The following is a 16,583-nucleotide window of genomic DNA, read 5'->3' as shown; positions in this document are numbered from 1 at the left end:
TCCTTCTCCAGACGGAAACCCCCTTTTATTAGTTACTGTGAATTCCTCACATTCACATCCATCGAAGTCTTTCAAGGGAGAATTTACAGTCACAGACCATACCTGGCTTGGAGAGGTGCCAGGCCGATATCTATGATGAAAAAAAGAAACCATTTTTACATAGGGATTGTGTAGGAAATTTACCTCACACAGTTTCACATAGAACGTTTAATAAGCAATTTTTGAAAAAACAGCTTCAACCCAGCAAAAGCCGGATATGCCACCCCCGGGCATCCAAACAGTTGACTGTGTTAGCAATTTTTAAGGCAACAAAGAGAATTGCAGCACCGAGTAGACACGCAGGATGGCGCTCAGCAGCTTGAACATGGAGGCGGGGTCACATTGTAGCCGTGGGGAAGGGGCCCTGGCAGACTGGGGGTGGGGGGAGAGCGCCAGAGGTTGTAAATGTGTGCCTCCCCACCAGTGGTGGGTTTCAACATCTTTTACTACTATTTCTTTAGGTGTGGCTTGGTGGGCATAGTTTGGTGGACATCGCAAGGAAGGATACTGTAAAATCTCCATTCCCACCCCACTCCAGGGGAAGGTTACTGCAAAATCCCCATTTCCTCCTGATCAGCTGGGACTCGGGAGGCAGAGAATAGATGGGGGCAGGGCCAGTCAGAGGTGGTATTTACCAGTTCTCCAAACTATTGAAAATTCCAACTACCGGTTCTCCAGAACTGGTCAGAACCTGCTGAAACTCACCTCTGCTCCGCGCCCCCTGGTCAAGCAGGAGCAGCATAGCAGGGTGGCCAAGAGCGTGCTATCAGGAGGGACAAAGAGCCCTCATGAGTCACTCATAGCCAATTGTTGTGAGTGGTGAGGGTGTCGAAAGAAAAAAGCAGAACTCCTTTATCAATCCGTATGTTTTGAACAGGAGAGGAAAATAAATCCTCCAGAACTTGCAAACCCCAGTACGGGAAACAGCAGCTACACCTTCTACCTTCCAAAACAGGCTGGGATGTGATCTGAATAGCTTGACCTGCTATTGAAACTCCTCCTGGTTCTTTCCCAAAGGGAGGGTAGCTATTTTGTACATTTTGCCGCCTTCTGCGGGGCAAGGGGCGGCAGGTAAGTCCCACTTTTTGCTCTCGACATGCTCGCTGCTTGCTTGCAGCAATTGGGACTGCTGCAGGAGGCAGAGGCAGAGGCATGGGACCGGGCCGCCTCCGGCATCCAGCAGCCACTGTAAGCACATTCTGGCAAAGAGCCAGGAAGTGTTTCAACAGCAGGTCAAGCCGTGTCTTATTCACCTCACATCCCGGCGTGTTTTGGGACAAGGGGTGGATGTGATCTGAATAACACCCGACTTGGCCTGGTATCCAAACACTTCCTGAAAAGGTAGACAAGAGTGGAAGAGCCCGCGGACTTGCAGCACTCTTTCCTTCAGGCGCTGCTGCTGACTTGGAAGGAGAGGCTTTTACATTTGCACACCGGTTCTCGCAGCAGGTCTGATAGAGAGGCTGGAGAGGCCCCTCATCCTTTGCTGCGCAGCTTCTCCTGCCCCTCCCTTTTCCTCCTCTGCTTCAGCCCAGCCCAGCCCTCCATCTCCCTCTGAGGATAGAGACCAGGTTCAAAGGGGATGGGAGAGTCAGGACAAATCTGCAAGAAACAGAGCCTTGCTTCATGCGGGGTTCACACAACCACAACCGCTCTCTTTTTCCTCCTTCCCCTTCCCCTTACTTCTGAGGTGAGGGATGAAAAGTTTGTTTAGTTATTGGATTTATATAGCGCCCTTCTCCCAAAGGACTCAGGACAGTGAACAGCCAAAATAAAACACAATACAATATCAAATTTAAAAAACAATTTAAAACATATTAAACAAATTGGCCCATTCTAATTAAAACACCCATTTTTAAAACAAATTAAAATTAAGCAATTAAAAAGAGTTAGGCCAGCCCAGCTTGTTGGAATAAAAAAGTCTTGAGGGCATCCTCCGTATCTCGGGGGGGGGAGCTCGTTCCAAAAGGCAGGTGCCCCCACAGAGAAGGCTCTCCCCCTGGGGACCGCCAGTCGACACTGTTTTGACTGATGGCACCCTGAGGAGCCCCACTCTATGGGAGCGTACGGCCGGTGGGAGGCTATCGGGTGGCAGAAGGCGGTCTTGTAGGTATCCAGGTCCTAAGCCATGGAGCGCTCTAAAGGTGGTAACCAATACCTTGAAGCACACCCGGAAGACCACCGGGAGCCAGTGCAGCTCACGCAGGAGAGGTGTTACATGGGAGCGCCATGTCGCTCCCATAACCACCTGCGCGGCCACATGCTGGACTAGTTGGAGCCCTCCGGGTGCTCCTCAAGGGAGCCCCATGTAGAGAGCATTACAGTTGTCCAGGCAGGGAAGTGATAAGGGCATGAGTGACTGTGCATAAGGGAGTCCCGATCCAGAAAGGGACGCAACTGGCGGATCAGGCGAACCTGATAGAAAGTCCTCTGGCCACAGCCGTCAGATGCCCCATTGTTCCCCGTCATTTCCCCCTCCCCCCCGTCCTTACTTGCAGAGTATGCAGCGGAGCTGGAGACCAGATTCGACAGCAGAGGCCGAATGGGCTGGGACTGTTGCATGGCACCAGAGATGGGTTTCAGCAGGTTCTGACCAGTTCTGGAGAACCGGGTAGCAGAAATTTTGAGTACTTCAGAGAACTGGTAATAAAAATTCTGACTGGCCCCGCTCCCATCTATTCTCTGCCTCCTGAGTCCCAGCTGATTAGGAGGGAAATGGTGAATTTTACAGTATCCTTACCCTGGAGTGGGGTGGGAATGGGAGATTTTATAGTATCCTTCCCCTGCCACACCCACCGAGCCATGCCACGGCCCACCAAGCCACACTCACAGAACCGGTAGTAAAAAATTTGAAACCCACCCCTGCATAGCATCACCCCTGCCCCGCCACTCCTCGTGGCAGCACCATCACTCACATACAAAGGGAAGGCACGAGGTGTCGGGGACGCATGCAATGCAGCCACTGAACACATCATGCAGCTGCCCTGCCCCATTACTGCTTCGGCCAGATACAGAGAGAATGGGCAGGTAGCTGCGCATCCGACGGGCTGGATCATATGCTCCTCCAAACCTCTGCTGGTGTTGCTGCCATGAGGTGAGGCAAGAAGTGGTGCAAGGATGGCACCTCACCACGCCGTCCAACCTCATACTCCAGCTCTGCTGCACACTCCGCAAGCAAAGATAGACGGACAGGACTGAAGTAGTTGACAACTGTTTGACAACACCATCAAACTATTCACATTAGGCTGCATTGCTATTGGTCTTCTCATCGTTCCTGTTGCCCATCTCCTCTCACTTGTGACTACATGACTGTAACTTTGTTTCTTGTATCCTTGCGATTTATATTGATATTGTTTTCTAGTATGACTTGATTGCTTATTGTACCGTATGACTGTCACTGGGTGTTGCGCCTTGTGATTCTCGGCGAGTATTCTTGTCTTTTTATGTACACTGAGAGCGTAAGCACCAAAGACAAATTCCTTGTGTGTCCAATCACAACTTGGCCAATAAAGAATTCTATTCTATTCTAGTTTTTTGAAGTAGTTCTTAATTTCACCTTAGTTTGACCCCAAAGATTTTTAAAGGTCCTCCCTGCTTGTTTGATCATTTGCAATGTTAGTACACTGACTGGAGTGATTTTCATTCTGATTCTCTAGAGCAGTGGTTCTCAACCTGTGGGTCCCGACCACTTTGGGGGGGCACAGTGGACTCCTAAGACCATTGAAAACATATTTTCAATGGTCTTAGTAATAATTTTATGGTTGGGGGTCACCACAACAAGAGGAACTGTATTCAAGGGTCGCAGCATTAGGAAGGTTGAGGACCACTGCTCTAGAGTATCCCTAATTTGGGACAAGGAGGGAAGGGAGGTTGGAGGGGGAAGGAACAAAAGGAGGGAAGGAACAAAAGGAGGGAGGAAAGAAGAAAGGAAGGAAGGCAGTTAGAACCATCATTAATTCAGCGCCATTGTGATTTCAAAGGTTACTTAATAAATTATTGTAAATCAAGAACTACCTGGGTTGCTCAGTAAGCTGGCTAGTTGGGGGGATATGCATCCACATTTCCCTACCACTGTTTTCTCTTAATAAAACTACTTGCCTCAATGCTCCATGTATGGACAAAGGTCAGAAGAGACACAAAGGCATGTGTATTTCCAGAATGCTAAAGCTATTATTAGTTTAAGCACCACTTTTTTCACAGAATTGTGTGAACAAATTTACCATGGTACTGAAAAAATAACTGCAAAACGAGTAAACCGTGTGGCCCGGCAGCTGTGAAGGCAAACAAAATTTGGGATGCCTCACCAGATGTATGTATGTACCTAAGCGTAGTGCATAAAATTATCTGCTACCATGTCCTTCCTCTCAGTGACTAATTCAGCTTCAACCACAATACCAGAACACAGAATAGACACAAACTTTAAGGTAAACCGCTCCCATTCCTACAAGGTCTGTAAGAGGCGTGCATAAGTGCACCACCGTGCCTACCGTCCCAGGGATAACCCCATTATCCTTATGGTTTTCTTTCATTTATAACTTGTATTACATAATATGAAGCAGGGTGAAAAGACAGATTTCGACAATATTAAGTAAATATTAAGCAAGTAAGAAAAGCTGAAACAATAGTAGGGGATTCAGGACTTCTGCATTGCTGCCTGCAACTCTGCTCTAGTGGAAATACTCATCAGAGAGAACTTCTTGAAATGATTGGGGAATCTCCACCACTTAAATATTGGCAGCCACACATCATTTTCAGGCCAAACGATAACCTTCATCTCCACTGATGCTCATGTTTGCTTTCAAACCTCCATCTTAGCAAAAAAGCACAAGAAAGGATTGAGGATTCAGAATCAGAATCAAGCTGGAAGGGAACTCTTCTAGTCCAGCGCCCTGCGCAAGCAGGAGTTCCTATAGCATTTCTGACAAGTGACTGTCCAGTTCTTCTTAAAAATGTGCCATGATGAAGCACCCACAATGTCTGAAGGAAAGCTGTTCACTGGTCAATTGTCCACACTGTAAAGAAGATTCTTGTTAATTCCAGGTTGCTTCTCTCCTGGATTAGTTCACATGCAGTTTCTTGTCCTTCCCTCTGGTTCTTTGGAAAATAAATGGACCTCCTCCTCTTTGTGACAGTACTGGAATACAGCTATCATGGCCCTCCTAATCCTTCTTTTCTCTAAACTAGCCAAACCCAAATCCTGCAACAGTTCTTTATCTGTTTTAGTCTTCAGCCCTTGAATCATCTTAGCTGTTCTTCTTTGTACTTTTTCCAAAGTCTGAACATCTTTTTAATAATGTAATGACCAAAACTGGATGCAGTATCCCATGTGTGGTCTTACTAAGGCTTTATAAAGTGTCATGTCTGGATCTTTCACCCTCCAGTGGGCTAATAGGGAACCACTTGATGTTCCCTTCTCTTGGCAGAGAACGCCCCTTGGTGGATTTGGTGCAAATAATCAAATTTGGTGGCATATAAATCAAAAAAAAAAAAAAAAAAAAGGAAATAGGAGCCTCCCTGTCAGAGAAAATCTTCAACATCTGCAGAGGTGGTACTTTTTCCATTGTTCTGACCTAGGCTTCCTCAAACCACGAAGTAGACTCCTTGTCCGGACAGAAACAGAAGACTCACATTCAAGTGACCATCCATTTGGATTTCCAAGGTCCCTCTCACAGTTACTGTATTTGAGCCAGGTTTCATGGAATCTGTTTTTCCCGCCCAGGTGTAAAACCTTACTTTTCTCCACATTAAATTTCACTTTGTGGGATTCAAACTTGTCTCATTTGGATCAGAAAGACAATATGCATACACATAAAAATCTATAGACATGGCGGGCCAGAGGTTAGAATGCAGTACCAGAAGCTAATTACCCACAGCCAGGAGTTCGATCCTGACCGGCTCATTGTTGAGTCAGCCTTTCATCCTTTTGAGGTCAAAAAAATGAGGATCCAGATTCCTGGAGACAATATGCTTTGTGAACTGTTAAGACAGTGCTGTGAAGCATTGTGGAGTAGTATAAAGTTGAATTGCTATTGCTATATAATTTCTCCTGAACATGGATCCTTTTATGAGAAGTAAGATTACCATTCTGAGCAAAGGTCTTTCCACATTCCATGCATTTATATGGCTTTTCCCCTGTATGGATCTTTTTGTGGCAACTAAGTCCACTGCTCTGAGCAAAGGTCTTTCCACATTCCATGCAAATGGCTTCTCCACTGTGTGGATCATCTAATGGGTAATAAGATGACCACTTTGAGCAAAGGTCTTTCCACTCTCCATGCATTTAAATGGCTTTTCCCCTGTGTGAATTACCTGATGGAAAATAAGACTGCTTTTTTTACTAAAGGTTTTTCCACACTCGATGCATTTATATTTCTCCCCTATGTGGATCATATGATGGGAAATAAGATTACCTTTTTTAGCAAAGGTCTTTCCACACTCCATGCATTCAAATGGTTTCTCCCCTGTGTGGATCATCTTATGAGAAGTAAGACCACAGCTCTTAGTAAACCTCTTTCCACACTCCATGCATTCGAATGGTTTCTCCCCTGTGTGGATCATCTGATGGGAAATAAGATTACCTCTTTGAGCAAAGGTCTTTCCACACACCGTGCATTCGAATGGTTTCTCCCCTGTGTGGATCATCTTATGAGAAGTAAGAGCACTGGTGTTAGTAAACATCTTTCCACACTCCATGCATTTAAATCGTTTCTCCCCTGTGTGGATCATCTTATGGGAAATAAGATGACCACTTTGAGCAACTGTCTTTCCACTCTCCATGAAATTGAATGGCTTTTGCCCCGTGTGAATTACCTGATGGAAAATAAGGCTACTTTTTTTATTAAAGGTTTCTCCACACTTCATGCATTTATATTTCTCCCCTATGTGGATCATATGATGGGAAATAAGAGTCCCTCTTTGAGAAAAGGTCTTTCCACACTCCATGCATTCAAATGGTTTCTCCCCCGTGTGGATCCTCTTATGAGAAGTAAGAGCAGTGCTCCTAGTAAATGTCTTTCCACACTCCATGCATTTAAATGGTTTCTCTTCCAAGTGGATCTTTTTATGGGAAGTAAGAGAACTTCGTTGAGCAAAGGTCTTTCCACACTCCATGCATTTATACGGCTTCTCCCCTGTGTGGATCTTCATATGGGAAATAAGATGACCTCTTCGAGAAAAGGTCTTTCCACATTCCATGCATTTATATGGTTTCTTCCCTGTGTGGATCGTCTTATGGGAAAAAAGATGACCACTTTGAGCAAAGGTCTTTCCACACTCCATGCATTCGAATGGTTTCTCCCCTGTGTGGATCTTTTTATGGGAAGCAAGATAACTGCGTTGAGCAAAGGTCTTTCCACACTCCGTGCATTTATATGGTTTCTCCCCTGTGTGGATCATCTGATGGGAAATAAGATTACTTTTTTTAGTAAAGGTTTTCCCACACTCCGTGCATTTATAGGGTTTCTCTCCTGCTGCCTGGAGGACCTGGGCTGTGTGGGCTACATGTGCTTCTGAATACTGTTTCTCCCCAGTGTGAATCATTTCATGGGAAGTAAATTGCCCACTTGTTCTAAAATGTTTTTCAGATTCCAAAGATTTATAAGGATCCTTTTTTGTGTGAAACATGTTTTGAGATGTAAGGAAGTTATTTCCAAGAGAATTAATGAATGTCCCACTGTAATTTTGTCCATTGTGTCTTCTTATAGCATCTTCTCCTTTGTTCTGGGTTAAATTGTGTTCGTTTAGACTTTCTCCAATATATTTTTTCCTTATTTTCTCTTGTTGAGCAAGAAAGTCTTGCATCGGAGCAACAGTGGAAGATGAGCTTTCCTGATTCCAATCATTTGACTGGTTTCTCTCATGGGTTTCTAGTTCCATTTCAATTCCAAAGTTCTCTATTTCATCTTTAACAATGATCACTTGGAACAGTTCAGAGGAATCTTGATTCTCCTGCCCATTATTAGCTTCAAAGGAAAAGAAAAACGAAAATGATAACAAGGTTAGAGAAAAAGATCAAACTGCAAAATGTCAACAAATGTTCTGATTTTTTTCCAAAATTCCATTAAGTTGTATATTGCATCCCTACAGTGCTGTGATACAGACATGATGATTTCTATATTCATGAGTCATGAAAGCTTTGAAAATATTTAGAAATTATATCTCTCTTTACATAGATAGATAGATAGATAGATAGATAGATAGATAGATAGATAGATAGATAGATATGCTCACTCAAAGCCAGTTTTGAGTTAAGGAATAATAAGGGGAAACATCCAAGGAGAAATTTGGGTTAATTTCAGCAGAGACCTATGAGAACTGAGACCATTTTGAAAGAAGCTCCTTCTCCAGTGTACCTTGGAGCAGCTTTTCTGCAATATGTCTCTGGCGTGCCAGACCCCCACTCGCCCGTTCCTCGATGCCAGTGATGAGATTTTGGGGCAAAATCCTTTGCTTGAAAGCTCCCGTTGGCTTGTAAACGCTCTTCATGCCAAGACTGGGAGACCCAAAGTCTAACTTGTGAACTGTGGTAACTTCGGCATTCAAGGCCTTCATTCTTGAATTGGATTGGGAGAATGCTCTTCCATGGCCTGAGCTTGAAAGTTCTGTTCTCACACAATTTTGGGAGGTTTCCGAGGACAAATGACAACACATTCCTCTGACATGACCTCCAGAGGACACATAAAAGCATACCTCATTCTTTTTGGCCTCCACAGATAAGTTCAAATAAAAATGGAAAAATACAGGTAAGAAATGGCACAGAAAGCATCTAAACAAAGAGACATTGACTTTTTCCTTCCTTGGAGTACAAGAAAGTCAAATCCTTCTCCCTCCAAGAAGACGATATCTGATTAGTGATTTTTAGAATAAAAAACTAAATATTATCTGTCTTCTTGAACTCTCTGATTGTAGAGTAGAAATCTCTTACCTAGCATGACTACATTCCTATGATTTTCAAGCATGACTTCTGAATGCAGCACTTTTTGGTCAGGATCCAGCTGAGACCATTCCTCCTCAGACAAATACACAGCCACCTCATCGAAGGACACAAGACTCTCCTGAACATGGAAAAAAAGAACAGGACAGTCTAGTTTAATGAAAAGAAGAACTAGGGGTGACATGATAGCAGTGTTGCAAGATCTAAGGGGCTGCCACAAAGACAAGGAGGTCAACCAATTCTCCAAAGCACCTGAAGGCGGGACAAGTAGTAGTGGATGGAAACAAATCAGGGACAGAACTAACCTACAACTAAAGAGAAATTGCCTGACAATGAGAACAATTAATTAGTGGAATGACTTACCTCCAGAAATTGTGGGTGCTCCAACACCAGAGGTGTTGATGAAGAAATTGAATATTTATCTGAAATGTTATAGGGCTTCCTGTCTGAGTAGGGGGTTGGACTAGAAGACCTCCAAGATCCCTAACAACCCTGGTATTCGGTTCCATTGTTCCCAAATTCCCAAAGCAAACATGTGCATTAAGTTCAATGGCTGTGCTTCATACAAGTCCTAATTTTAAGGGAGAAAATGGACAATTCGGAAAAAGTTATTGCCTGAATAAATATTTGGGGCAAGTATTATCAAATTGATAGATTCTGCAGAACGTTCAGTGCCTTTCAGCAAAGTAATCCCACTTCTAGATCAACGGATCTATCCTCCTATCATTTATTGACCTAGTAGTCTGAGCCATTGGTTGAATGGGAGAAAACAAAGAAGGAATTATTCTCTGTGAAGCTCATTTCTCAATCTTTGCAAAGCGGGAATGTTTGCTCTCCTAATCTGGGCACAAATCAGAGGATTGGAATTTATTTTGTAGCCCAAAGTACTGTGATTACATGATGTGGCCAACCGCTTTAGATTTTAAGATTCTGTGTTGTTTTTTAACATGATTGGCTTATTTTTTTAAACCACTGGTTATGAACAAGTCTTTTTAAAAATGGTAATGTGGCAATGTGAGTATTTAGTTATTTTTCATAATATTATGCTGTTCATGTCTCAGAGGAACACATAATCTAGTCCAAGCAACGGGGAAAATAGGAGAGAGCACTCCGCACCCCCACTTCACTTCCTGAAGGGAGAATACAAATCTAACAACGTTTTTCCTTTCTTACTTGATTTGGCAGTTCAACCACTGTTTGAGCTCCATCGTAAAAACCAGAAAACTTCATGCTTTGTTTCTCTGTAAGGAATAAATAATTTCAAAATGCATATTTAACAAAATAAGAGGAGGTATTCTACAGAAGAGAAGAAGGTAAAACAGATTACCTCCTGAGGTGTCCTGACTATGATCTTCCCAAGGGATCCTCCTGAAAAATAGCTCCTGAGGGGGATTTGATGGAGTTGTCTTCCTCTCAGGATCTCTGATTTCCACAGTGCAGCACTTCAAATAGGAGGAAGGAAAAAAGAAGCAGAATTAATGTACATTGCATGACGTAAAGTAGATTCTTATATTCAGAACACAACATCAAAGCCCCCAATATCCATCAGTGAGTGAGAAAACAATGGAACAATGTCCTATAATAATTGGTGGGACATCACCACATATTATGAATGTCAAAGAAGTTTGGGAAGGAGGGGTGAAGTATTCAAACACCTTCTCTATTCCCTTCTGGGCTCCCTAGATTAAAATGCCTCACCTGCAACTTGACCTGCTCCTTCTGCTCTTCCACCTGGCTCAGGAGGAAGCCTTCAGCCAGGGCCACTGCCTGGGAGCTGGTCTCTGCTCCACACTCCCGCACCCAGGTCTCCATCTCTGGGGGCAGAAGAGCCAGGAGCTGCTCCAGAACCACCAGGTCCAGCATCTGGGCTTTGGTGTGCTTTTCTGGTCTCAGCCATCGCCTACAAAAGTCATGGAGTCGGCTGCAAAGTCCACGGGGACCCTCAGCCTCCTGGTATTGGATGAAGTTCCAGGGCTGAACTTCTGAAGGGCGGATAGTTTCCTCTTCCAGGATCTTCTGCCCAGTTCTTGTCCAGGTCTCCCCACAGCTCCCAGGCTGAGCAGCTGAAGGGCCTTTTCTGGTTCCCTCCTTTCCAAAAGATTGTGTCTCCATCCTTTCTCTGTCCTGCAGAGCAACTGCAAATGGCTCCAAGGACTCTGGTGGGTCTCCAGATGCCTTTTCCTTCACGGGACCATTTCTGGTGCTGCAGGCAAATTATTCTGCTCTTTTTTTTTTCCCCCAAAAGAAAATTTAGGCTTGCAAAGATCTCAAATGTCTTCGAGTTTCTGTACCTGAGATGGAAAGAAAAATAAATATTAAGAATTAGAAAGTGGAATTCAGCCACTGAACAACCTTCACCCAACCTGCCTGGAGCCCCAAGTGGCTCATCCTGGGGCAGGGCATCCCTCAGCAGGGCGGGGAAGGAGGTAGTTAGGGATGCCGCCCTGCTTCTAATGCTCTCCGGACACAGGCTGGGCTGTGGAGGATGGGGCCCTCGGGGAGCCTGGTGTAAATCCTACCTCCTCCTCGCCCGGCTTCTCTCCTCTCCTGCTGGGCCTCCGCAAGGCCGACCCTCCCCTCCCCCACTCGACCTCTTCCCTGGACACGGGCAGTAAGGGAGCTCTGGATCCCCCAGCCTTCCTGGGATCCCCGCTTTCCCCCTACATGGAGAGGGTGGCTGGGGAACATGAGACACGGGGTTGAAGCCGCAGGAGGGCCGGGCATGAGTCTCTCCCTCCTCTTCCTCCCTTCGCACGAGAAGGGCCCCCAACTCACCTGAGGAACGTCTGGATCTCCGCCCCACCCAGACCCTCCCGCAGCCTCTCCGCCTCCTAGGGATCTCCAGGGGTTAAGGGAAGCGAGTGTAAGGTCCTAGAGAGGCAAGGATCTATGATGTCATTTCCTCCTGGCCTCCTCTGGAACGCCAGCCCTGTCTTTCGCCCTCCAGTGGGCCAATTGGGAATCGCCTGATGTTTCCTTCTCTTGGCAGAAGGCGACCCCTAGTGGATTTTGCGTAAATTTACAGGATTCCCTGCAAAGCGCAGGAAATAGGAGCCTCCCTGTCAGACAAAGTCTTCAACATTTGCAGAGGTGGCACTTTCTCCATTATTCTGACCTAGGTTTCCCCAAACCCCGAAGTAGACTCCTTCTCCAGACGGAAACCCCCTTTTATTAAGTTACTGTGAATTCCTCACATTCACATCCATCGAAGTCTTTCAAGGGAGAATTTACAGTCACAGACCATACCTGGCTTGGAGAGGTGCCAGGCCGATATCTATGATGAAAAAAAGAAACATTTTTACATAGGGATTGTGTAGGAAATTTACCTCACACAGTTTCACATAGAACGTTTAATAAGCAATTTTTGAAAAAACAGCTTCAACCCAGCAAAAGCCGGAATATGCCACCCCCGGGCATCCAAACAGTTGACTGTGTTAGCAATTTTTAAGGCAACAAAGAGAATTGCAGCACCGAGTAGACACGCAGGATGGCGCTCAGCAGCTTGAACATGGAGGCGGGGTCACATTGGTAGCCGTGGGGAAGGGGCCCTGGCAGACTGGGGGTGGGGGAGAGCGCCAGAGGTTGTAAATGTGTGCCTCCCCACCAGTGGTGGGTTTCAACATCTTTTACTACTATTTCTTTAGGTGTGGCTTGGTGGGCATAGTTTGGTGGACATCGCAAGGGAAGGATACTGTAAAATCTCCATTCCCACCCCACTCCAGGGGAAGGTTACTGCAAAATCCCCATTTCCTCCTGATCAGCTGGGACTCGGGAGGCAGAGAATAGATGGGGCAGGGCCAGTCAGAGGTGGTATTTACCAGTTCTCCAAACTATTGAAAATTCCAACTACCGGTTCTCCAGAACTGGTCAGAACCTGCTGAAACTCACCTCTGCTCCGCGCCCCCTGGTCAAGCAGGAGCAGCATAGCAGGGTGGCCAAGAGCAGTGCTATCAGGAGGACAAAGAGCCCTCATGAGTCACTCATGCCAATTGTTGTGAGTGGTGAGGGTGTCGAAAGAAAAAAGCAGAACTCCTTTATCATCCGTATGTTTTGAAAGGGAGAGGAAAATAAATCCTCCAGAACTTGCAAACCCCAGTACGGGAAACAGCAGCTACACCTTCTACCTTCCAAAACAGGCTGGGATGTGATCTGAATAGCTTGACCTGCTATTGAAACTCCTCCTGGTTCTTTCCCAAAGGGAGGGTAGCTATTTTGTACATTTTGCCGCCTTCTGCGGGGCAAGGGGCGGCAGGTAAGTCCCACTTTTTGCTCTCGACATGCTCGCTGCTTGCTTGCAGCAATTGGGACTGCTGCAGGAGGCAGAGGCAGAGGCATGGGACCGGCCGCTCCGCATCCAGCAGCCACTGTAAGCACATTCTGGCAAAGAGCCAGGAAGTGTTTCAACAGCAGGTCAAGCCGTGTCTTATTCACCTCACATCCCGGCGTGTTTTGGGACAAGGTGGGATGTGATCTGAATAACACCCGACTTGGCCTGGTATCCAAACACTTCCTGAAAAGGTAGACAAGAGTGGAAGAGCCCGCGGACTTGCAGCACTCTTTCCTTCAGGCGCTGCTGCTGACTTGGAAGGAGAGGCTTTTACATTTGCACACCGGTTCTCGCAGCAGGTCTGATAGAGAGGCTGGAGAGCCCCTCATCCTTTGCTGCGCAGCTTCTCCTGCCCCCTCCCTTTTCTCCTCTGCTTCAGCCCAGCCCAGCCCTCCATCTCCCTCTGAGGATAGAGACCAGGTTCAAAGGGGATGGGAGAGTCAGGACAAATCTGCAAGAAACAGAGCCTTGCTTCCATGCTGGGTTCACACAACCACAACCGCTCTCTTTTTCCTCCTTCCCCTTCCCCTTACTTCTGAGGTGAGGGATGAAAAGTTTGTTTGTTTATTTGGATTTATATAGCGCCCTTCTCCCAAAGGACTCAGGACAGTGAACAGCCAAAATAAAACACATACAATATCAAATTTAAAAAACAATTTAAAACATATTAAACAAATTTGGCCCATTCTAATTAAAACACCCCATTTTTAAAACAAATTAAAATTAAGCAATTAAAAAGAGTTAGGCCAGCCCAGCTTGTTGGAATAAAAAAGTCTTGAGGGCATCCTCCGTATCTCGGGGGGGGGAGCTCGTTCCAAAAGGCAGGTGCCCCCACAGAGAAGGCTCTCCCCCTGGGGACCGCCAGTCGACACTGTTTGACTGATGGCACCCTGAGGAGCCCCACTCTATGGGAGCGTACTGGCCGGTGGGAGGCTATCGGTGGCAGAAGGCGGTCTTGTAGGTATCCAGGTCCTAAGCCATGGAGCGCTCTAAAGGTGGTAACCAATACCTTGAAGCACACCCGGAAGACCACCGGGAGCCAGTGCAGCTCACGCAGGAGAGGTGTTACATGGGAGCGCCATGTCGCTCCCATAACCACCTGCGCGGCCACATTCTGGACTAGTTGGAGCCTCCGGGTGCTCCTCAAGGGGAGCCCCATGTAGAGAGCATTACAGTTGTCCAGGCAGGAAGTGATAAGGGCATGAGTGACTGTGCATAAGGAGTCCCGATCCAGAAAGGGACGCAACTGGCGGATCAGGCGAACCTGATAGAAAGTCCTCCTGGCCACAGCCGTCAGATGCCCCATTGTTCCCCGTCATTTCCCCCTCCCCCCCGTCCTTACTTGCAGAGTATGCAGCGGAGCTGGAGGACCAGATTCGACAGCAGAGGCCGAATGGGCTGGGACTGTTGCATGGCACCAGAGATGGGTTTCAGCAGGTTCTGACCAGTTCTGGAGAACCGGTAGCAGAAATTTTGAGTACTTCAGAGAACTGGTAATAAAAATTCTGACTGGCCCCGCTCCCATCTATTCTCTGCCTCCTGAGTCCCAGCTGATTAGGAGGAAATGGTGATTTTACAGTATCCTTACCCTGGAGTGGGGTGGGAATGGAGATTTTATAGTATCCTTCCCCTGCCACACCCACCGAGCCATGCCACGCCCACCAAGCCACACTCACAGAACCGGTAGTAAAAAATTTTGAAACCCACCCCTGCATAGCATCACCCCTGCCCCGCCACTCCTCGTGGCAGCACCATCACTCACATACAAAGGGAAAGGCACGAGGTGTCGGGGACGCATGCAATGCAGCCACTGAACACATCATGCAGCTGCCTGCCCCATTACTGCTTCGGCCAGATACAGAGAGAATGGGCAGGTAGCTGCGCATCCGACGGGCTGGATCATATGCCTCCTCCAAACCTCTGCTGGTGTTGCTGCCATGAGGTGAGGCAAGAAGTGGTGCAAGGATGGCACCTCACCACGCCGTCCAACCTCATACTCCAGCTCTGCTGCACACTCCGCAAGCAAAGATAGACGGACAGGACTGAAGTAGTTGACAACTGTTTGACAACACCATCAAACTATTCACATTAGGCTGCATTGCTATTGGTCTTCTCATCGTTCCTGTTGCCCATCTCCTCTCACTTGTGACTACATGACTGTAACTTTGTTTCTTGTATCCTTGCGATTTATATTGATATTGTTTTCTAGTATGACTTGATTGCTTATTGTACCGTATGACTGTCACTGGGTGTTGCGCCTTGTGATTCTCGGCGAGTATATCTTGTCTTTTTATGTACACTGAGAGCGTATGCACCAAAGACAAATTCCTTGTGTGTCCAATCACACTTGGCCAATAAAGAATTCTATTCTATTCTAGTTTTTTGAAGTAGTTCTTAATTTCACCTTAGTTTGACCCCAAAGATTTTTAAAGGTCTCCCTGCTTGTTTGATCATTTGCAATGTTAGTACACTGACTGGAGTGATTTTCATTCTGATTCTCTAGAGCAGTGGTTCTCAACCTGTGGGTCCCGACCACTTTGGGGGGGCACAGTGGACTCCTAAGACCATTGAAAACATATTTTCAATGGTCTTAGTAATAATTTTATGGTTGGGGGTCACCACAACAAGAGGAACTGTATTCAAGGGTCGCAGCATTAGGAAGGTTGAGGACCACTGCTCTAGAGTATCCCTAATTTGGGACAAGGGAGGGAGGGAGGGTTGGAGGGGGAAGGAACAAAAGGAGGGAAGGAACAAAAGGAGGGAGGAAAGAAGAAAGGAAGGAAGGCAGTTAGAACCATCATTAATTCAGCGCCATTGTGATTTCAAAGGTTACTTAATAAATTATTGTAAATCAAGAACTACCTGGGTTGCTCAGTAAGCTGGCTAGTTGGGGGATATGCATCCACATTTCCCTACCACTGTTTTCTCTTAATAAAACTACTTGCCTCAATGCTCCATGTATGGACAAAGGTCAGAAGAGACACAAAGGCATGTGTATTTCCAGAATGCTAAAGCTATTATTAGTTTAAGCACCACTTTTTTCACAGAATTGTGTGAACAAATTTACCATGGTACTGAAAAAATAACTGCAAAACGAGTAAACCGTGTGGCCCGGCAGCTGTGAAGGCAAACAAAATTTGGGATGCCTCACCAGATGTATGTATGTACCTAAGCGTAGTGCATAAAATTATCTGCTACCATGTCCTTCCTCTCAGTGACTAATTCAGCTTCAACCACAATACCAGAACACAGAATAGACACAAACTTTAAGGTAAACCGCTCCCA

The 16,583-nt window shown here is 46.2% G+C and overlaps 1 pseudogene; it reads right to left on the bottom strand.

The window, feature by feature from the left end:
- The window catches only part of LOC139311660 (zinc finger protein 107-like), a 14,323-nt pseudogene extending 2,453 nt beyond the window's left edge, over positions 1-11,870 (bottom strand).
- Positions 11,871-16,583: the final 4,713 nt, after the last annotated feature.

The sequence above is a fragment of the Pituophis catenifer genome, unplaced genomic scaffold (genome assembly GCF_029215685.1).
Source record: "Pituophis catenifer annectens isolate HBS135680 unplaced genomic scaffold, rPitCat1.0.hap2 SCAF_2, whole genome shotgun sequence".
NCBI classification, from domain to species: Eukaryota; Metazoa; Chordata; class Lepidosauria; order Squamata; family Colubridae; genus Pituophis; species Pituophis catenifer.
Note: the sequence above shows the minus strand (reverse complement) of the source record. Positions and strands in the feature narration are given on the sequence as shown.